Below are 23927 nucleotides of genomic sequence, written 5' to 3' on the forward strand. Positions count from 1 at the left end.
GAGACCGTGTTGGTGGAAATTGAGTCCGTGTTTGCATTGACACTCGGTGCTGCATGTTCAGTGGTTCTGCAGTGTTGAAGCAGCCCCCTTTTTCTTTGAAATGAACGGGTACAAGTTGTACTTCTGTTTGAAACCAAATCCGTAACCAGTTCAACCGGGTCTACAGCACGACCTTTCTGCCTTGTTAGCACCACACGCCCATGCTTCGCACCCTCTGCCTCCGGGTTTGATGCGACTAACGCTCGGCGGCCGCTTTCTTCAATTGTCCTCTTTGTCATTTTCGGGCCTACCCATTTCGGGCCAAGGGGCAGCCAGCCCCGCAGGCCCACTTTTGCCGCCTCCGTTGCACCACTGTACTTGGTGTCAGGTACGAGAAAACCTCGCCTCTGAGTCCAGTATCTTAGAGCAGGGTGGCAGGGAGCACCACGAGCTGGTGGAGGTGAGTCTTTGCACTCCAAAAACAGAGCAACGGTTACTCTTTCCCGATACTCTTCAAGGGAGCAACGGATGCTCTCTCCCGATACTCTTCAAGGGAGCAACGGATGCTCTCTCCCAGTACTCTTCAAGGGAGCAACGGTTACTCTTTCCCAATACTCCTCACAGGAGGAACAATTGCCCTTTCCCAATACTCCACTGGAGAGCAATAGCTGCTTTTCCCCGATGCCTTTCAAAGGAGCAACGGGATATCTTTTACTATGCTTGCTAAGGAAGCAATGGTGGCTGGCTTCGAATGCTCCCCAATGGACCACCAGACCTCCCAAGTGGCAACTGAAAAAAAAAATGTTTCAAAGAACGTGATGGCCCCCATTCAAACTGCTTGGTTGATTTTTCATCGGGTTGTGTAAAGGAGAGCGCAGTAATAATAATCAGTTGTGCAAAAACCATCCAAATCAGTGCGAAAATACTTTTATTATGACTAGTGTAAAGCAGGACGGTCCCACTGGCATTTGCATGACAGGCTCACTGACTTAAAGGTGTGTGAGCTACACGGACGAGTGGTGTAGTCTGTAAACCACTTGGCACTCCCAGCAGTTCACACATAAGGTGAAATGTTCTTTCGCGCCTTCTTGTGGGAGGCAATGTTTAACACCCAGTACAGGGCCATCTGCGTCGCAATGGCTGCCAACAGGGTATTTTCTTTAATGGAAATGCCCTCCAGACACACAGTAAATTCTTCTGCAGTCAACAAGGTCCCACTGAATGTCACTGTAGGCACATAATGTACCTTGGCAGGGTCCTGCAACAAAGAACGCGTATTTAAATACAATGATTGTAATACAAGGCTTGCTGCTTCGTTATTAGAGCAGCTGCTACCAGCAGCAACAGACCACCTGGAAAGAAGACCCGTGCGGTGTTGAAACCAGTCTCAAACATAATGCTTTTTCAACGCACTGATAATTATGGGGAGAAGCTCCTGGAAACAACTTTTTTTATTACGTGTACCAGAGGTTTGAAAGTTCAGCCAATGATAAAGAGCTTTTATGCAGGTTTCAATTAAGTCATTACATGTGTAGCTGTTATTGTTTTTGAGCTATGTGATGTACCATGGCAAAATATACTCACCTTCATGGGTACTTTTTATGTACTAAATTTTCACAAAACAACATCGTGCTGTAGCTTCTTCAGGTCTCTGTAGATCTCAAATTGCCGTTGTCTAGCCAAACAGCGTGTGCAATTACTAGAAGTATGCAAAAAGATTGGAAAATTTCAACTAACTTTTTTTCTCAATTCCCTGAAACATAACTGAGATTCTGTGGTGGGAATGGGACACAGGAAAAAATAGGGACATGCGCTTACTGCCACAGGACATTTTATTGCCTGGTGCAAGGTGTTATGTAGAAAAAAGAGGGAAAAAACAAGGATATGCGTATGTAAAAAAAAACAATAAAGATGAAGACATCAAGAAGTAAAATGTTCTGAAGATGCCATCACTGCTCACTGTACGCGCTGGCCTTGTCTAACAATGCCGACTCGCTTCATGATAAGGCCAGGGGTGGCTTGCTTATGCACGGGCATTATTCATGTGCCATGCTAGCCGATTCAATGATGATGCGCATTCAGTCATCTCTGTATGTGAATATTGCTTCTGTTTTTTTCAGAGAGGTGCAACCGCATGTGCTACAATGCAGGGCTAAGAAGCCTTCCTTTCCATTCATAACATTATTTGCATGCTCTTGCACACACCTGCCTGTGTGACCTATGTAGCATGCGCCGCATTTCAAGGGGACTCTGTACACTACATCCTGCATAAAATCCACTTAACGGTTGCCGACTTCACACTGGGCTTTGTTCCTTGATAGGGGTGCTTTTTCTCGATGACGAATAAAGCTTGTGTGGGGCCGAAAACAACACATCCACCAACCTGCTCACCGATTTTTTTAAAGACGATGGCCGATTTGATGCTTGTATGCAATAGCAATCACCGCAACCCTACGGTTCTTTTCTTTGGACTGTTCTTCCGTGGCCATGGCTTCACTCTTAGGTTTTCTTTTTGTGCGGATTATTTCAACTGCCAAGACGAGTAATCCGTCAGGACAGCCCGAAGCTTTCAGGCGTGTAACTTGTGCTTGAAAACAACCATTTAGGCTGTGGCGGCAGGACTAGTCTCAAGTGTTAGAGAAGGAGGCCTGAACAATAGCCCTCTTTACTAGTTTACCGCGTGCTGATGAGGAGGGCAGGAGTGGTTCGAGCGCACAGAACACGAGCTTGAGGCCGAGGAAACGGAGGGAATCATCTTCCTTGACCTCAAGCCCGTATTCTCTAATGATCATGTTTGCTGGACATATGAACCCTGTGCGCGCAAACCCCTCCTGCTCTTCTCATCAGCACACAGTAAACTAGTAAAGAGGGCTATTGTTCAGGGCTGCTTCTCTAACGCTTTAGACCGGTCCTGCCACCACAGACTAAATGGCAGTTTTCAAGCACAAGTTACACGCCGGAAAGCATCGGGCTATCCTGACGGATTACTCGTCTCAGTAGCTGAGGCAATCAGCAGAAAAAGAAAACCTAACAGCGAAGCCATGGCCACCGAAAAGCATTCCACAGAAAATTGCATACAAGCATCAAATCGGCCATTGTCTTTCAAAGTATCAATCGTCACAGCGCATACATAGACGAGGGCGCTGTAAGTGACGATTGATACCATGGAATACGAACTAGCCCATACCCAAACCTTGCTTCAGTCTTTCAAAGATTCGTGAGCGGGTCGGTGCACGTGTTGCGTTTTCTGCCCCACACAAGATTTGTTCGTTATCAAGAAAAAGCACCACTATCAAGAAACAAAGCCCAGTGTGAAGTCGGCAACCGTTAAGTGGATTGTGTGCAGGGGGTTGTGTACAGAATCCCCTTGAAATTCGGCGCATGCCACATACGTCACACAGGCAGGTGTCTCAAAGATTTTCTGCATCAACATGCAAATAATGTTATGAATTGAAAGGAAGGTTTCTTATTCTTAGCCCGGCACTGTAGCATATGCGGTTGCACCTCTCCGTTTGAAAAAAAAATGCAGAAGCAATCATCACACAGAGATGATCGAACGCGCATCATCATTAAATCGGCTAGCATGACACGTGAAGGACGCCTGGGCGAAAGCAAGCCATCCCTGGCCTTATCACGAAACGAGTTGGTATTCTAAACAAGGGCAGCGCGTACAGTGAGCAGTGATGGCATTGTCATAACGTTTTACTTCTCGATTGTTTTCATCTTTGTTTGTTCTTTACACACACACATATATATATATATATATATGTGTATTTGTCCTTTTCCATCTGTTTTTTCTTTAATAACACCTTGCACCAGTCAATTTCAGTTGGCAGTAAGCACTTGTCCTCAGTTTTTCCTGTCCCCTGTCCAGCTTCGCGCTGTACCACAGCATCTAAAATGGAAAACAAACTAGCACGAACCATAGCCCTTCTATGAAACATAACCTTGTACTTTTGCAACTAATGCTGGGAGATATTGCAATTTCAAGTAAGTATCAGCACTGTACATATCTTCAAGAGTATGTACGCCAAATTTCGTAAGTATAGGACAATTAAAAGAGCACAAGGTTATTTTCATGTGATTGTGAAAACAGTCCGTTGAAATGTGCGAACTTTTTTTTTCCTAGTTGCAGTAGTTGTAGATGCTGTTCGAATATATATTGGCACTTAGCAGTCTACGAAGAGTTAAATGAGCCACAGCACAAAGCTTCTTGGAACCTCTGGATTTTTTAATGCAGTGTGTTACAAGACGCCAGTAAATGAACTGATAAATATGTAAAACGACTCACCTGACCAGGCTTGTCTCTCTCACTTTTATTTTGGATTTATTTTCGATCGCGTCTTCTTCCGCGACGTCCACATAGACTTGAAAATCCTCGTCAAACCGCTACAAAAATAAGAATGCCACAACTAAGAAAAGAACTAATTCATACAGGGCTTAAGAGCTTGCAAGTCTTGAAGCCGACAAGAACATTCGCTGCCTCCTGTTGCCAACGACGTTTATTTCTATATCTCGAACTAGCGCCATTGCAAGTAACAAGTGCGACGTTTTACTACATTTAAAGTTAACACACTAACAATGAGATCTGACCACTCCTAGTAGCGCAGGCTGCTCCTATACGCGCCGCCGAGCTAGAGACCCAAAGCTACTGGAATGAATACTTTGCGTAGCCCCGAAGTAGGCTTCCCTGCACAAAACAAATTCCTTCCGCGGATGCTATGACGAGAACTGTGGCTGAAATTTGGTGCAACAATGATTGTCAACGACGTTTGAAACCAAACTAGTTGGAACATTATGTAAAAGATAGTGCTGCCGGGTTTTAGTGTGAAACTCACAAGAACGAGGCACTAGGACGCTCAAAACTCCTTCAAAAACGCAGTTGCAAACGCGACATGACGATTTAGAAGGAAAAAAACGATTGTGCACCATACATGTATTATTCACATTAGTTAACTAGTAAGCACTCACCGTTAAGATGAGGGCAGAGAAGCAAACTCCTTAGAACATATCCAGTTCCTTCATGTGGTCGATTAACTGGCGACCCGTCCACGGCTCGTCGAAAGTGACGACGACATTTCTGTCACCGTAGGTTACTAGACACTTCGATCCCATCGTTTTATGTAGGACCAAGAACTGCGTACAAGCGTGGCGCTGTTGTCAAATTGGAAGAATATTTCGCACAAGCCTACCGCATGCGTACACCGCAGCACATGTGCTCTATATATACACACGTGAATTGCGAGCTCCTTGTTGTCGATGCTGGTGGCCCAGCCCGCGCAGCCGCAGCGACCGCGCGGCCAGGCGGACAAAACAGATTAAATAATTTTTTTTTACTTCCAACTCTGTGGCACGTAAATAAAGAAGCATACTGTCACTGAAACGATTTTTCTGCCATGATTTGCTTTCGAAAATCACTAAACAACCCGTCGTGTTACAAAACGCACCGTTAAATGGCATGTTCGCGGCCCGTGCTTGTCCGTTGTTTGTTTGTTTTGTTCACGAAGCCTACAGCGAAAGGTACAGCTTCTCAACCATGCTTTCAACGGTGGTGCGGCGTATTCGTATCTTCCGAGTGCCCGATGGTAATACTCGTATCGCTTGTGGATGTGTGTGAACTCTCCGATTATCGAGAACTTGTTCACGCGGCTGACGGCTGCCGCCCGTTATTTGGATGAACAGCAAGGACACGTGGCTTTCCAGAGGGCAACAGAGCACGTTTCTAACGCGGGAAAACGGTCTGGGGTGTGTAAATACAACGACGAATGTGAAGTACAGCCCGAGGTGTCCGTTCTTCTCTTACCAGCTAACAAGAGGGATAGCGCACATAGGTTTAGTGCACAGTGGAGAGCCAAACTTCAGCATAGTGTGCGGCATCGAAGGCTGCGCCAACACGTACAGAAACTTTTTCTCGTATAGGTCACACCTGTATCGCCGCCTCACAGCCGTCCTTGAAGACAATGGCAGCAATTGTCAGCGGTGGTCCTTCGAGCGTCCAAGTGTTGGATGTGGCGCTGAACTGTCATAAAGCGAACAGTTTCTGCAAGAAATGGGCAGCGCTGACGTGTCAGACAATGACAGCGGTAATGCGCAAAAAGAATCCGCCGCGCAAAATTTGCCATCAATGCAGAGGACAGCTCCAAATAACTTTGAGTGCTTTCTGCAACAAGCAAAATCTACCATATAAAATTTCTTCTTTTCCGTTACAGAACAACATAGCTTGGCGCAGGTTGCAGCCGAGAAGATATTTACTGAATTGAAGGTAGTGTTTGAGCTTGTGCTTAAGGCATATGGCAAAGAGCTTGTGCACACAATGAAGTCAGTAGCAATGGGCCCTGAATTACAGTCTTCTTGACTTCATTTCTGCCTGAACTGTTTGATGGAATTGACAGCAAATGGAAAGGGGAAAAATATGTAATGCAGAATTTTCCATTTGTGCCGGGTGAAGAGCACTATGTAGGCAACGCTGCAAAGCATCATTACGCCCCATTGTCAAAGCTCCTGACCGTAATTTGTCAGCTCTCTCACCTTGCAGCTCATTTGACGACGCCAAATATTGAGAGGCATGTACCCTCAGTGTACAAAGATTACACAGACGGCCTGGTGCACAGGGAGCACCTGTGATCTGTCATTCTGAAAAGCAGCACACACAGTATTATACTTTTATTTTATACAGATGGGATAGAAGTGGTGAATCCCCTCGGAGCAAAACGAAGCAAGCACAAGCTCCTTGCTGTAAACTGTGGCTTGTTGAACCTCCACGTCAAGTATAGATCCCAGCTTGACAATATCTATCTGATCATGCTTGTGCGCTACGTGTGTGTTAAGATTCACGGTCTGGGAAGCATACTGCATCCACTGTTGGATGATTTGAAGAAGATGCACAAGGAGGGCCTCACATTAAGTGTTGAAGGACATGACATAAATGCCACAGTTGTGTTGGCCTTTTGTGGAGACAATCTGTCGTTGAACCGCCTAGGTGGTTTCTCATGCTGCTTCAGCAACGGACGAGTTTGTCGTTACTGCATGATATCAGCAAAGCACCTAGCAGAAAAGACCAGCGAAGTAATGTGTCAAGCACGCACTTTGGCCAGGCATGAGTTGCACCTAGCAGCTGTTGCTGTAAACACAGCTAACAGACGGCTTATAGTGTCGATGAGGCCTCTCCTCTACTTCAGCTTCCGTACTTTGATGTGACTCGTGAGTTGCCTCCGGATATCATGCACGATATCTTGGAAGGCGGAGCAGAATGTGTCCTTCGACAAGTCTTAACTTCACCCTTATATTGTAGATTGCTGTCTAAGCAGGATCTTGATGAAGTGTCTTCATTTGAGTATGGGCGAAATGACGCAAAAAACAAACCGCCATCGATAAACACCTCATTTCTTAAGGCTAATTCTGTCTTGGCAGGAACTGCATCGAGCAAATGGTGTTTGTTGAGATTTTTGCCACTGATCTTTGGAGCAAGTGTCCCGTAAGGAAATGAAGATTGGGAGGTACTTATGAAGTTTCGCGAGATCCTTGATATCATCTTTGCCTTGGAAATCTCGTATTCACGCCTTGCATACTTGGATGTCTTTGTGAAAAGATTTTTGGTTGAGCTTGTAGAAAAGTATGGCCCCGAAGTGCTCATCCTCAAGCTGTATTACATCGTGCACTATGCCATGTTTGTGCGTGAGGTTGGCCCTCTGAAAAACGTCTGGTGAATGAGATTTGAGGCAAAGCACCAGAGCTTCAAGAGACAGGCAGCAACTGTCAAGAATTTTCGAAATTTGACGCATACTCTAGCCCAAGGGCACCAGATAAAACAGAGCTGTCAACTGCAGACATTTCGAGTATACGAAGAACTCGAAACAGCAGGAAGCAGGCCTATTGAATGGAGCACACTCCCAACTTGTGCCAAAGAAGTTCTGCCAACGACAGTCCATGAAGTCAGAAGTGCACTGGTTGATCGACGCACTTACAAGGCTGGTAGCGTTCTAGTCATGAAAACAGAGGATAGTCCAGAGTTTTATGAGACTGAGCGACTACTTGTGGCAAGAGGAGCGCTCTATACACTCAAGAGAACGCTGGTTGTGGAGTACTCTGACAGGCACAGGTACTGCTATTATACCCAAAGATCAGATTAAGAGAAAGTTCAAGAGGCTAGTGAGAGATACGAGCCATACCTGCTGGACGTCTATGGAAGTGGTGAACTGGTTTCCAAATGGGAAGCTTGGTGACAAACTTGAGACTTCATTAATACTGCAACATTCTATGCGCTTATGAGCAAAGTCCTCTTATGAGCACAGATTTTATAAAGTTATGAGTAGAGATCCCGTCTGCTTCCAATAAACTAAGTTACAAGTGGTGCTCTTTTTCGTCTTGAACTTCTTTTCACCCTTAGTTATATCTTAACATTGTGTAATAAGCAGAGTCCTTTATTTGTGGGTTTCATATTTCTTAAAAATCAGCGAATAAAATCAGGTGTCACGGTTAAAGAGCATTATCTGGGAGAAATCGACTTCTTTTTGTTTCTCCGGCATGCATCTCGTCACAGGGAATGCGCAAAATCTGATCCACTCAATTTATTGTCTTTCATAGCAGACGTCATGGATGCAAAGTAAAGCAATGAACTTTCCTGTTTTTAATTTTGTTAGGCACACTTTTACGGCACAATATTTATGCTATTATGAAGATTCAAAAAAGTTGCAAGTTGAATATAAGGAGGTGCAGAAAACTTGTTACAGGTATTGGGAGCAGTAATGTTACTGCTTTTAGTGAATTGTATGATGTGTGTTTTGTGCATTTTCATGTTCGCACCTCACGCATTATTGTTTCATGTACCATAGGTTCTGACAATTTCGAGAAGCAAGCGACCAAGTGACGACACGAAGATTGTGGCGCTCCAAGCCGATAGCTGGTCATCGAACCACCTGCCGAGCTGCCTCGTGGCTACAGCCTGATCGCCTTCCATCGCGCAGGCGATCTGCGCCCCAACCCACGCAGAAGCGGCTGACATCGCACGCAGCGCCCTCCACTCAGTCGCCTACAAAAGGGATCGTCCACAAGCACCGAACGGGATTTGCAGCCGACTGTTCGCAGCTCACGCATTATTCTTTCATGTACCATAGGTGAGTGGGTTGTGACGAGAGCTTCTTCTACTTCGTTACTTTTTAGGCTGCAAATCCCGAGTGTCGTTTGATTCACCATGGGCATTGATCTGTGTACTTACCGTGCGCGGATAGGCCGCTTTGTAGCGCATGGCCATTTTGCCAGTGTTGTTCGCCAATATGGCTTAGGCCTGCCTTGGCTACTAGTTGCTGGCGCATGGGTGGACGCTGTTCCTTGGTTTTGTTTTGTATTGCTCATTTGATACTCTGCGCTGGCGACGTAGAGACTAACCCAGGCCCGGATAAGGTGGACCAAGTTCTCGCGCTTGTTAAAGAATTAACGTTGTCAAACGAAAAATTTCAGAAAGACACTTCAAACAAGCTAAAGGATATTCAAACGAGCGTCACTGACATCAAAAGGCGACTCAGTGGTGTCGAAGAGCGACTAAAAGCAGTTGATAACCTGTGTCATGACGTCACCATCGTCAACTCAGTCGTTCAGGAATCGCAGGAGCAGCTGAAAACCATAGAAACTAAACAGTTGGAGCAGGCCAATCTGGTTGTTGATGACCTACATAACCGTATGTGCAGAAATAACCTAATATTTAAGGGAATCCCGGAAGAACCAAAGGAAACATGGGTTGACACTGAACGCATCATCAACCAGTTTGTGCTAACTAAGCTAGGCTTCAATGCAGGCGAAATAGAGCGAGCCCACAGAATAGGTCGACCTAAAGCAGGTCACATCCGACCAATTGTCGTGAAATTCCTCAGTTTTAAAGACAAGAGCATCATTTTAAGAAATGCTTCCAAATTGAAGGACCTGCAGAAGCCACGCGTGTGGATTGAAGAAGATTTCTCGGCCCGAATGCAGCTCATCAGGAAAAAACTCGGAGATTTCGCTCGCGAAGTACGTAAGCCTAACGAAAAATATACTGTGGTCTACGATAAACTTCTTCTTGGAAGCAAATGTTACACCTTTGATTCATCACAAAACAAAGTAACCTGTCTTTCAACGCGCAATGAAGCCGAAGTATGTCGGCTGAGTGAGCAACCTACTGTTGGCGGACGAGGGGACGAAACTAACCAGAATGATTGACATAGTCATGCTAATCAAGGTGATTCATTGTCACTCCTGCTGTGCAACTTTCGAAGCATGTTTCACAAACAAGACCAGCTATGTGCATTTATTGAGGCTTGTTCTGTAGATATTGTTCTTGGGACAGAAACTTGGCTTACACCCGATATTGGAGACAACGAGCTGTCGCTCTCTAGAAACTTTACTATATTTAGAAATGATAGGGTGGGCGCACGGGGAGGCGGTGTTGTAGCTGCCGTGAAATCTAATCTATGTGCTCGCGTTGTTGACACACAGTCAAATATTGAAATTTTGTGGATTTCACTTCAGGTCTGTCCCTCTGTGACTTGCGCAGTCGGGGTCTGTTACCGTCCGCCTGATGCTACTTCTGACTTCATCGAGAGTCTTAATCATTCCCTAACTTCAATCCAAGACAAGTATCCAACTTCACCTATAATCCTTGCTGGCGATTTCAACTTCCCCACAATAAATTGGCAGACGTGTACGCCCCTAGGTTGCGCAAGGAAGAGCGAATGCAAGGAATTTCTCGAGTTCATTTGATCTGCATCAAATAGTTTGCAAACCAACACGTGGAAACGCTATTCTAGATCTAGTTCTCACAACCGAACCGGAAAATATGCTTGTTCACGTCCTTGAATGTATTAGCGACCACAACGTAGTACACTGTGAATACCAATTTCAAAGTAGTAAACCAGAAAAGGCAACGAAATCTATTTACGATTACTCCCGTGCAAATATCGACGCGATTCTGACAGAGCTGTCATATTTTTCTGTGTGGTTCTTGGAAACCATGGCTTATCGCAATACAAATGATAACTGGCTCGCTATCCGAAGAAAGCTTATTGAACTGAAACAAAAGCACGTTCCCAAAATTAGAATAACGTCATCAACACAGAGCACATGGTTCACGTCCCAAGTAAAGAGAGCAATAAATAAAAAGAAACGCCTTTACTCTAAAGCTAAGTTGTCCCACTCGGATGGTGATTGGCAGCGATACCGAGAACAATCAAATAAATGTAAAGCTGAAATTGAAGCATCTAAAGACGAGTTTTTTAACGGTGACATCGTCAGCATGATAATGAACAATCCGAAAAAGTTTTGGAAAGTAATTAACCCTAAACACTCTTCTCAATCCACTATACCAATCGTTAATAACGGTGAGCTACTCTCACCATCTGAAGCTGCGACTGAATTAAACTCGTTTTTCAGCTCTGTATTCACAAACGAAAATCCAATTGCACCTGACCTTACGTTTCCTTCAATTAACTCATCTATAAATGATCTCATAATTACACCAGAGGGAATAGAATCGGCCATCGATCGACTTTCGAATAACTCAGCGCCAGGTCCAGGCGGCATCTGCACAAAGATGCTTAAAATGACTAAACCTATAATATCTCCCGTATTAGCCGCCCTTTTCCAGCAATCAATAGATACAGGAATTGTACCAGATGACTGGAAGGTCGGTCGTATCACTCCCATTTATAAATCAGGTGACCGATCAGTGCCCTCAAACTATAGACCTATATCCTTGACTAGTATTCCATGTAAATTACTTGAGCATATCATATCTTCCGCAGTTATGAAATATTTATCTGAACATAACTTCTTTTCGAACAATCAACATGGATTTCAGAAAGGACGCTCTTGTGAAACACAGTTTTTTGAACTTATAACTGATCTTCATCAAGCTGTTCACGATTCCATAAAAATCGATGCCATATTTATTGACTTCAAGAAAGCATTCGATAAAGTTCCCCATTCTCGCTTAATGATGAAACTTAGCCGGCTTAACATACATGGTAAAATTATTAATTGGATCTCAAGTTTTTTAACCAATCGCTACCAATTTGTTTCCGTAAATGATCACTTTTCCGCTTTAGCACAAGTTAAATCTGGCGTTCCTCAGGGATCCGTACTTGGCCCAATCCTATTCTTAATTTACATTAATGACATCAGTAACAACCTGACCTCAACAGTTCGATTGTTTGCAGATGACTGCGTTCTTTACAGACAAATTATCACCTCTGAAGACACTAATATTTTACAGGCCGACCTAAACAAAATTTCACTTTGGTGCGAGCAATGGCAAATGGAGATTAATGCTTCTAAAACTAAAACAATGACATTTAGCAGAGCCAGTAACGTTCATTTAAGTTCATATTTTATGAACAGCATATGCATAGAGAATGTGTCTACATTAAAATATTTGGGAGTCCATTTAACTTCTAACCTTACATGGAATGATCACATTGATGAAATAATTTCGAAAGCAAATAAAACACTTGGATTCATTAGGCGAAATTTGTATTTAGCAATTGAGTCAACTAAATTATTAGCTTACACAGCTCTAGTTCGCTCAAAGATTGAATACGCTTCCATAATATGGAATCCAAATCAGACTTACCTAATGAACAAGCTGGAATCTTTACAAAATAAAACAGCACGCTTCATCACTAAAACATACTCTAGAACATCCAGCATCACGGCTATCAAAGAGTCCCTCCAATTACCGTCTCTAGAAACACGACGACTGTTAGCACTGCTTTCCCACTTCCACAGATTGTATCATACCCCGTCATCCTTTACAGCATCCCATATCAAACCCCCACAAAAAAATTTTCCCCGCCTCGACCATCCCTTCAAAGTGCGTCCCATGTTTGCACGTACGAATATCCTGCGACAATCACCGCTCTTTCTAGCTATTCATCACTGGAATAAGCTGCCAAAAGAAATTGCTTCTATACGTGATCATGACTCATTTGTTAGTAATTTGAAGCGCAGTTTTACGCATGTTGGGTAAAAGCAGAATTTTATGCCTTTGACGCATTGTAAGTGTATCTACATGCTTTGTACGGAGTGTTGTTGTTGTTGTTTTGATCATGTATGCAATTCTCTTTCCTTTTTTTTCATTTTATATTTTCTTGTTGTATTCGGTGATCTTTACCACGGTGTTCTATATTTGTGTTTGAAATTTCCTGTTGTTAACCCCCCCCCCCTATGTAATACCCATAAGGGCCTTTAGGGTATCTGAATAAAAAAAAAAAGATAGTTACAATACTAAATTATGGTGTTTTAACATATTGAAACTGCCCAGTGGAATGCGAGAGATGCCTTACGGGTAGCCTCCAGATTAGTTTTGACCTCCTGGCATCGCCTAAACCTGAATCTAAAGCACGAATCCACAAGTGTTTGCATTCCTCCTCCCCCAAAAAAGAAATATGGCGGCCGCAGTTGGGAGAGAACCCCCGGCCTCTTGCTCAGTAGCATTGTAATTGTAGACAAAAATAATTCCCCCTGCATTAGTAAATTACCTGTCTACAATTCCGAAACTGTCAATATTATTACGAGAAGGGACTTGGCAAGCGAGAGAAGATGCAAAAAGGAAAAATGGATGGCATTGCAGCCTTGAAGTTCTTGCACCAGCTCACCGTGAAGTCATACATTTTGACACTGCCTTCTTGGACCTAGTTGAGTTAAATGCTAATCGGTAGAAGTGTATTACATTGTGTTATAAAGGAACCAAAAATTGAGGATGGCTCGGCAAAAGTTCCTGAAGCTTGCCAAAAAAATGCTTTGAGATCCGTGACCTCACGCTGACATGCTGCCGCTAAGGTTTCGGCACAAAATTTACAAAATTCAACTTTGACCTTCTTTTTCTCATTTAATAACTTTTGATAATTAACAAATTAACCCACCATTGCTAAAGCAACAAAATCAGTTTTCAATTAATACTTCACCAATATAAACTGATCTATTCTTTCATTGGTGTGTTCCTTTAAGAAATAAGTTATTCTCTAGAAAGCTTTGGTTAAATATTTCGTGTGCACAAGGTATTTTAAAAAGACTTCTGGGAATACCTTGCTTGGCGTTCCAAATGTTTTGCGCCATGTTCACTGTTTTTTCTACTTCACGCTGTGACACAATGTTGCAAAAGAGTTCAAGTCATAGAAAACGTAATTCAACAGGAATGCTGTTCCTCCAAAAGTACACAATTTAGCCGAGATACTTTCATTTAAAAAAATTTGATCCTAAAGCTTGACTATTTCACAAAACCACCTTATAGCACCTGAAAACTAATCGCACACACAGACAGGTAGGGATAGTGTATGCTGGCCCGATTTATTATGTCTTGCGCATCATCTTGTCTGGAACATTAGACCCCTGTCAACAAAAACGTGCTTGTGCTAGAACTGTTCGTACTAAATTTGGCTGACTAGTTGTGATGTCGAACATACTAGCAAATGCTGCAGTCCATGGTTAACTAGCAATTTTGAAAGAAGAGCTTTGAGGTCAGGCCACTGCTTCCTTGTAGTTACATAATTCCTGTTTGCATTGTACAGCATTGTACTGTTAAAGCGATGCGCTGAAATGTGCCTCTCATTGCAAATGCCCACGTTTATTTTAAGTAGCAGCATGATGATAGGCGTTAGCTTCTTTCAACCCTGCATGTTTCTGTGCTCATCGTTTGACTAATTACTGTGGGCCTACTCTGAATGCCCAAGAAAAACTGAAAAAAAGCGTAAACCTAGATAGTATGCGACAAGCCTATTACAGAACTTGTTATTTGTAAGTAAAGAGATGAACACAAACTACATTGCTTATGGTCTCCTTAATTTCCCTATATATGTGTATAAGGTGGTCAGTGTGAAACACATCCTCACACTCAGCGAGACACATTAGCCTTTCCTTAGAATGGCCAAGGAATGCGCTGAGTGTCAGACAAGACTCACACGCCACCTACTTCTCAAGACCCATGTGGTTCTTCGAACTATCCATTGCTTCATTCCGGCCATGTTGAACTTTAACAGCCCTTCCTGTAGGTGTTGAAAAGGAGCAAATACAGATACTGTGGGGCTTCTTGTGTTATGAAATGGGTGGTTAGTTTCTTTAGAAATTTCACTCAGTTCCATCAGGAAACTATGTTGTGAAGAAACCTAGATTATTATAATTTATGTAAATATAGCTATAATAAAGAGAAAATGAGACACCCACTCAAATGCAGCTAAGTGTTACAAAGGAAATCCATACGGGTTCCTCAAAAAAAGAAGCTTCGCAGTTGTAGAAAAGAGTGTCCTGGTCCTGGACTCGAACCCGGGACCACTGCCTTTCTGGGGCAGCCGCTCTACCATCTGAGCTAACCAGGCGGCTAGAAGACGGCACGCGAAGTCGAATTTACGTCCAAAACTTTCCGCGCAAGACAACATGCTTCAGCTTAAACATCAAGTTCTGTACCACATACCCAAGAATGGTACCCGGGCTGTCCTGGGCCTTGATCTTACAAAGGCCATTGACAACGTAGCGCATCAGGCTATACTAGATAATCTGCAGTACCTAGGTGTGGGCCAGAGGACCTACAACTACATCAAAGATTTGCTGAACCACCGGAACTAAGAATAGGAGAACTACAATCGGACAAGATCCCTCTTGGAAGTCGTGACACACCGCAGGGATCAGTCTTATCCCCCTTCCTCTGTAATTTAGCGATGATCCAATTACCGGAACAACTTAATCAGATTCCAGATCTACACCACAGTCTGTATGCCGACGACATCACCCTGTGGGTGGTGAAAGGTAGCGATGGAGATATAGAAAGCACGCTGCAACAAGCTGTAGACACTGTTGAAAAGTGCGTTACCGACAAAGGCCGCGCCTGCTCCCCGCAAAAACCAGAACTCTTCCTACTCAGAGACCCTACAAACCGCAAATCCGACACTGTGCCACCCCAGAAATCACTGTGCGAGCCGGAGGAGGCGTGATCCCGGTGGTAACCACCGTCCGTGTACTAGGCCTCTTCATGCAAGCTCACGGGCGCAAAGCAACACAATTCATAAACTGGAAGCATGCGTTCAGCAGACGATGCGACTCATTTCAAGAATTGCCAACCGACACTCTGGCATGAAAGAAGCCAACCTCATAAGGTTGGTACAAGCCGTCGTTCTCAGCCGCATCACCTACATCACCCCGTACCTCTGCCTCAAAGGGGCTGAGAGAGAGAAAATAGAGGAGGAAATTATCCGGAGGGCCTATAAACAGGTTCTTGGGCTACCTATAAGAACGGCCAACGCTAAATTGCTAGCACTAGGTGTGCACAACACCCTCGATGAACTTGTAGAAGCGCACCTTATATCTCAATACGAAAGGCTAGCTCAGAGTGCCGCCGGTCGAAACACCCTACAGAATCTCGGTATGAACTACGAGTCGACGCAAAGCATTAAAGTAGACATTCCTCACGATCAGAGGCGCCCCATGTTCAAAATTAATCCCCTCCCTAAAAACATGCACCTCGAATTCTACAAGGAGAGGAGGGCCGAGCGGTCCAAAGCCCTACATCAGAAATTCCACGCCTTCAAAGACGTAGTCTATGTCAACGCAGCAGAATACATAGAATGCATCTGTATGTCCCTTGCAGTGGTGGACTCCTCAGGTCAAATACGCGCTGGTGGTTCAATTCACACCAGAAGCTCCGAAACAGCGGAAGAGGCGGCTATCGCTCTGGCAATAGCCTCCACAGATTGTCATTACAATATTAGCGATTCCAGAGCAGCAGTACGCAATTTTGCGAAAGGTCGGGTATCGGCTCCCGTAAAACACATAGTAGACACCAACCAACACCCACGACCAATCCAGATCATTTGCGCACCAGCACACTCCTCCCTACTCGGCAATGATGCCGCCCACACCGCCGCTCGTGGAGTCACCAACCGAGCACCCGGACGGCTCACGCTAGGATCATAGAGGGATCGCATGGTCAGTTGCCAGGAAATAACTCAGCACTACAGGTTAGCCAGGGCAGTGTACCCGCCAGCCAACAAATCGCTTAACAAGCGACAAGAAGTAGCTTGAAGACGACTTCAGACGAACACCTACCCCAACCCCATAGCCTATCACTACTGCTACGCGGACCAATACCCTAATACATGTAAGTATTGTAAGCAAAAAGCGGATTTATTCCATATTATGTGGTCGTGCCAAGCCGAAAATCACACAAATCACGAAATAAGTAATACTGAGCAGTGGGAGGCCTTGTTGCTCAGCTCCGACCCTGACCTGCAGGCCAAGGTCATCGAGAGAGCTGAAGAAGCCGCCCGGGCCCAGGGGCTCGTGGCTGCCTAACAACAAGGTCATCCGTCAATACCTTGTTTTCAAATAAATCTTTACTCACTCACTCACTCAACAACTCAAAAGCAAAGGCAAGAGTTTGACGTAATAGTTCAGCGGAAACTCGCAAGGTGGAGCGAAGTAAATAATAAAGGGAAAATGAGATATCCATCCAAACGCAGCTAAGTGCTACAAGTGCTAAGTGCTGCTGGGTTTCCGCAGAAGTACTAGGTAAACAAAGTTACTCATAGCTGCCTTTGAACTTGTACTTGTGGAATGGATTGGTCGTGTGTTAATTGAACGGACAACCTCAGTGGCAGGTTTGGTAGTGTGTGGCTGGTGTCTGAATTACTAGAAAAAGGAATGAAGCAGGCTGAGACAGGCTATTTTTATGCGACAGGATTCAAGTATTGGGAGGAAGGGGGTCTGTTTCAGTTCAGTAATACAGATATGTCTGGAATACTGACAGGATATACATAAAACATGCTGCACATTTTTGTTGGTCTCCTATATTCGAAGTGAGATAGGATTAAGGTGAATGCCATACGGATTATGCATATTCAATCTACATTCAAACATACAGCAGATAAGCTAGTGGCAGTTCCTTGTTTCTATGAACACATTTTTACCTCTATAAAGCATGTGGTTTTATGAAGATTTCACTCACAGCATCCATTCAGTTGGGCAGTAAAATCAGATTCACTGAAACTGATATAATCAATGCTGTATATTGCCATCTTTTTACTGAACACTGCTGTGAAAAAAACTCACTCAATGTGCTCCTTCTCAAGACAAACAATGTACAGGGCTGCTCATAATTATGGTTACTAGAAAATAGCTCTGCACATTGTTTGCTACTTTTGTGCATGACTTTACCCACCACAGTAACTCTGTGGTCGTGAAATTCTGCTCCTTAGTATGAGGCCATGCAATGAAATCTCAACAAGAGCAGCTGCATTTCAATAAAGGCGTTATGGAAGAATGCTGACATGCTTATATTCAAGTGCATTAAGCATTAACGAACCACAGGTGATCATAATTATTCCACAGCCGCGCACATATACACCCCTTATGGACATAGTGCTTACTTTGGAGGCCAAACATTGTCACTTATCTTTCTGCATCAATTCTCTAAAGCTAAAATCTCATTATGGTAAGTGTAATGTGCACACATACATAAAGTAAGGCATCCTGATGTGACCGAATTTTTTTGTTAATTGTTAATCATTTCAGAGTTGATTCAGTTAGGTGAGCTCACTGTACATTGTGCTAGGTTGAGTTTACGCGGTTACTAATCAATGTTCGTAAAATGCTTCAGAGCTTACGTTAGTTACAATTACCGTATATCAGCTCTAGCTGGTTTAGGCTAGCTCAGCATAAGTGACGCCAGGTCTCACTAGCACTAGCTGATCTCTGGTTCAGCGACGTTATGTTGATTTATTCTGGGCTTTACCTTTGTAAAATTGAACTACGTTCACGTGCCTGGTAAAGCCAACTTAAAAAGGTTGGCTAGGGCAGACTGGCATCAACTTATATAAGGTAGCTGACCCACCATGCTTTGGCAAATCACTGTGAGTTGTGCTGCGTTAGGCCATGTTAAACTCGTTTGTGACATATCAGGCTCGCTCGATTATGTTATGCAAGAGTAAGTTGGGTCACCAAATGGATAATTTCTGGTAAAGCTGAGTGAATAAGTGAAATGTCAAATAAATTGTTAAGGCAGACCCTAATTATCACGAATATTTCAGTGTACCATAAAAGAAGTATGCAGGATTGTAGTACTATTACGAAAGATATTGACCTGTTCACAAGAGTGCTAGTCAGTTATACATCTGGTGTTCCTCACAAGTCATACATATGGTACATATACACGGAGACTTAATTATAGATTCATGATAATAAACGTAGCCACCATCTTTCATTTCTGTTATTGCTGTTTTTGCCATCATGAATGGATGCCTTATTATGTTTGAAACTGAGGCATGTGTTGACAAAAACTCATTGAAAATGATGGCAAACTGTGTTATTGGCCTTCCAATTCAGTCCATTATGAATGAATGCATCTTGTATCAGAATGTGCTCAGAATAAAGCCTAATCAAACACAGAGATAGGAATACCAAACAAACAGTGTAATTTTGTATGGAATATCCAAATATATGTTGTAACCAGATGTGGTGTAATGAAGTGATACTACAAGCTGAATATTTCTGTATTTCAAGGTATAGAATATCAGGGATATATGCAATTATAGGATCTATGGGGCAGATGCTGATGAATGTTGCAAATATTTACCAGTTTCTTCATGTACTCACTGGGCCTTTTGAATTTGTCATCCTGAAATGTTCAGGACTGCCCGAAACACTGCCTTTACAATGTTCATTGGCTAAAAACACCACCTCAAGCAGTCCAGGATTGTTGGACATCTATAATGAAAGAGCACCATTGACCCGTCAAGTCACTAAAAAAAAACTTAATGATTATTGCAGCATTTATCCTGATTAGAAAAGCATTTTTTGCTGCAGATGCATCATATGTGCACACAGTGCATTCATTTTGGCATAATATATACAGCAACGAAACAAAAAGTTGTTTTGAATTTTGTTGCTTGCTAAAGTTTTACTCCCTATCAGCAGAGTTGAGACTACATAACTCAGCGAGGTCCTTCGATTATTCATTCCTGACAGTCCAAGACTACCCGAGGTGGTGCTTTCAGCCAATGAGTGTGGCGTATATGCAGTGCGTCGGACAGCCGAAGACTGTCAGGGGCGGATAATCGTAGAAGCCCACTGTGCCTGTTTGACCGGCACAGTATGTGCAAATTTGTAAAGCTAACACAGAAAATACATTGACAGGGATAAAAAAGGTGGCAGGGTGGACACAAGACTTTCAATTGATCAGTTATATGAAGGAAAACTACAAGCTTGCACGTCATGCCTACCTCGGACAACAGAAACCATTCTAACTTAATCAAATTTTGTGTGCTACTCCTATAAATTTGTGCAGTGCAATTATATCTGCTACCTTTTTGTTTTCAGAATACATTTTCAAGCAGTACATACATCAAAACAAGCTTTCTTGTTTCTCTGATTCATTATTGCCATTATAATAGTCATAAACCTCTTGACCTTTCACAATGCTCACTTACCATGTTGGCTAGCTGCTGATGTATGTGTTTCTAATTGTACATATGTGAATGGTTGTTAACATTTTTTATGCTTTTATTCTCTTGTTAAATGCAGCATTTGTTTGTTTTTATTTTATGGACAGGGCCCGTTCTTTCTTAACACGCATAATACATTGTTTGATTATATAATGTTTCACTAATACATACCTACCTTTCAAGTGAACATATGCAGCAAAATTATCTGCGATCACAGGTGGCAAAGCTTTGTTTAAGCCAACCTAGAGACAAATGAGCATTGTATGATGAGCTTCTAGAAGTTCACATGATGGTGTCCTTAAAATACTAACACTTATGAAATGTCTCTGCTTTAGCAGTGTTGTCAATTTTTGACAAAGTTCCTACGCTCCTTCTATAAGGCCCCTATGCAAGCTAACATAACCATTACCTCCAATGCATCCTTACATGAAAGAGACAGTACAGGAACTGCAGAATAAGGATGACACACTGCACTTTCATGAAATTGGTGAAAGATCAGTAAACAGAGGATTTTAGCACCTGGTGTGTATTTATATTTATCATTTTCTGTTTGTGTTCTCTCTTGTTAGCTATAGCACAATGCAGTCTTGCTTTTACTTCGCTACGTTCACTGTTTATTCGGTTGGTAGTTCTACATAACAGGCCGGGGATTTATTCTTGTATGAAATGTGCACGGAGCTTCTGTCTCTGTCCTATGCCCCTTGCATTGTTAAAATGCACGCAGTTCTGTTCATTATGCCTTCATAAAGTAACCCTAAACAAGTTTTTGAATATACTTTCAATTTTGCCATTCCCACATGACACCAAAGAAAGGAAGTATGTCTGCACTTGTCATCAAACTGTGTTAAACGCTAAGGCATGTTAGTCAAGGACGATCAAGCAAAACATACAATATGATAGGTTAGTAGTTCTGAGCTCGGCACACATGCTTTAATTGATTAGAATTTTTATTCCTGGCACTAGAATAAACACACTTCCACAATTCTTGTAGTTTACATTTGTGTTATCCCACATTTGATACTGTCATGTACGATAGGTTGCAATTACTGAAGCACCCGGTGCAGCTTTATGCATTGACTGGCATTATGGTGGTTATAGTATTTTGCATGGACACCCACTATATAATGTATTGGAGATCTGGTTTCAGATGGGCTTTTTGGTTCAACAGGAATCATAAAATAAGCAACTGTGAAAAATATGTTTTTGAAAGGTAAGAGCTTTTAACAATAAAGATACATGGTTTAAAAAAACATCTGCTACTGAAAGTTAGTAATTAAGATGTTCATGGAAAGGTTGTGCATTCAGTACTGTTCAATATGCATACCTACACACTTACGCGGTGAAAACATTGCCGAAAATCTGTGCCCTTAAGAATGCATTCTCCACAAGTCATAAGTGTTCTTCAGTAGGTAGAAAACATTATTTGCATTATTTGCAGTAGTTGCATGTGTCCACCCCTCTCTCTTCTTGCTTCGCCTCTGCAGGCTGCTGGGATGTCAATGGGCTTACTGTTGAAAACAATATTGAGAAAACATTATTTTTCTACCTAACACTGATGTAATCCATCCTTACATTAGTGATAGAGATACCTGCTGATGGGTTCACCTTTGCAGTAGCCATACATCTGAGGCTTCATGATAGGATGTCAGAGTTTGTGAGCAAACATACTTCACCTCGTGTTTTGTCATGTACTGTACCAATTTTTGCTGCAGTGTCTCATGGCATACATACGCAGTCTATGTTTATTATTTGCAGTGATACGCAGTCTTATTGAAATATATGAACACACAATGCAGCTTGAGCTGAACGGTGTGGTTCCTCGGGACTCAGCAGGGAAGTCCCCTGCTCTACACTCAGTGTAGTTGCAATGAGGCCTCTAATACACAGCTAAGCCGTCAAGTGATATAGTGTTAGTACAGATATGTTGTTTTCCACCAGTATATCCTGCAGTCACTAATAATTGTTATGCAGGAAGAGAGGTCTCGGGGATGACGGATATGGGTATGAAGCCTAAGCTTGCTTTGAAGAGTGCTTCAACATTAACAGTGTACCCGGTGGCCTACAGCCCATTTATGGTGCATTTATGAAATAAACAAGTCAGTTTCTTTGGGTCACACTTTGATCTAGATGGCCTCTGTATGGCTGGCTGGCTGCAAGCAAGCAAAAAGATGAAGCCATGGCCCGATATTACTATTACCATGGATATTATTATTATCATGGAATTTACACATTGATAATATCTGTTCTTCAGCCTTGCGTAAATTATATTTTTTGCGACATAAACTTAGAAATTCCCCACCTAACGCAAAACTGCTTGCTTATTATTCATTAATTAGACCTAAACTTGAATATGCATGTGTTGTTTGGGACCCGTTTACTAAACAAAATAATAAATGTCTCGAAAGGGTACAGAAAAAAGCCGTACGATTCATATATTCTAAATTCTCTCGCTATGATTCCCCCTCACAAATAATGCGTGATAATGTCATCGAAGTCCTTGAGCAGCGAAGGCAACACTTAAGAATTCAATTTCTTACCATGCTTATTAATGGAGACTTATCAATTAATCCTGCATCGTATCTGTTCAGTACAACATCTAGGCTTGCTCGACACCATCATCCGAATTCACTAACACTTTATTTTGCACGGACGGATGTATTCAAGTATTCTTTTTTTCCCCGAACTATAACAGACTGGAATAACTCGTTGTTGCCTGTTTCAATTGATTGACTCATTGTATTACTGTTGTGTCTTACCACCTTACTTGATTGAATAATGCATTGTAATATTGTTGTGTTTAACCACCCTGCTTGGACCTGTTTTAGGTCTGCAGTATGAAATAAATAAATAAATAAAAATAAAACAGACATGTCTGTTCACAACTCAAGCCACTATATCCTTCATTCCCTCCAGTTCTCGTTCTTGATGTGCACTGCCTACTTCACACCTGTGACTAGAAAACCTTGTTGAGATAATTTCTGTGTTATCGGTGTAAAGGAATTTGCAGTGTAAATGAGTCCAACAAAAAGACATAAACTGGATGAGTGCTTGTCTTGTCTGTGCTCCGGTCACTTACACTGTGACTTCATTTAATGCTTGTGCCGGCCCATGACAAGTTCCTCATCAAATGGATGCTTTTCTACCTCTTTTGGAAAGGAACTATAGATATTGTGTCTTGGCCAATTCTTGAACTACCCAAACAAAAAGGCCTGCGCATATCCAACCTGGACATTCAGGTAAGAGTGCTACATGTCAAGTTGAAGCAGATGGTGTTGAACTCGCGCAGGTCTCTCACTTGTAGTTTCCTATCATATGCAGCCCCTTGGACTTTTTTCACAGAGCAGACTCCCTCATTATTGGCCCTTATGTAGAATCTCCTTCTCTATTCTATGTGAAGGCGGCTAATTCGCTGGCACATCTCGAGCAGGTTTACACCTAATCGATGTACTTTTTTCTCCATTGAGTAACCTCGTCAATAGTTTATTTCATTGTCTG

At 42.8% G+C, this 23927-nt stretch overlaps 1 non-coding gene across 1 annotated transcript; it reads right to left on the minus strand.

Annotated features, from left to right (window-relative positions):
- Nucleotides 1-15242: 15242 nt before the first annotated feature.
- Nucleotides 15243-15317, minus strand: TRNAS-AGA (transfer RNA serine (anticodon AGA)). Its single transcript has one exon. It is a non-coding gene; the product is annotated as a tRNA-Ser (tRNA).
- Nucleotides 15318-23927: the final 8610 nt, after the last annotated feature.

This window comes from Dermacentor andersoni, chromosome 9 (assembly GCF_023375885.2).
Source record: "Dermacentor andersoni chromosome 9, qqDerAnde1_hic_scaffold, whole genome shotgun sequence".
NCBI lineage: Eukaryota > Metazoa > Arthropoda > Arachnida > Ixodida > Ixodidae > Dermacentor > Dermacentor andersoni.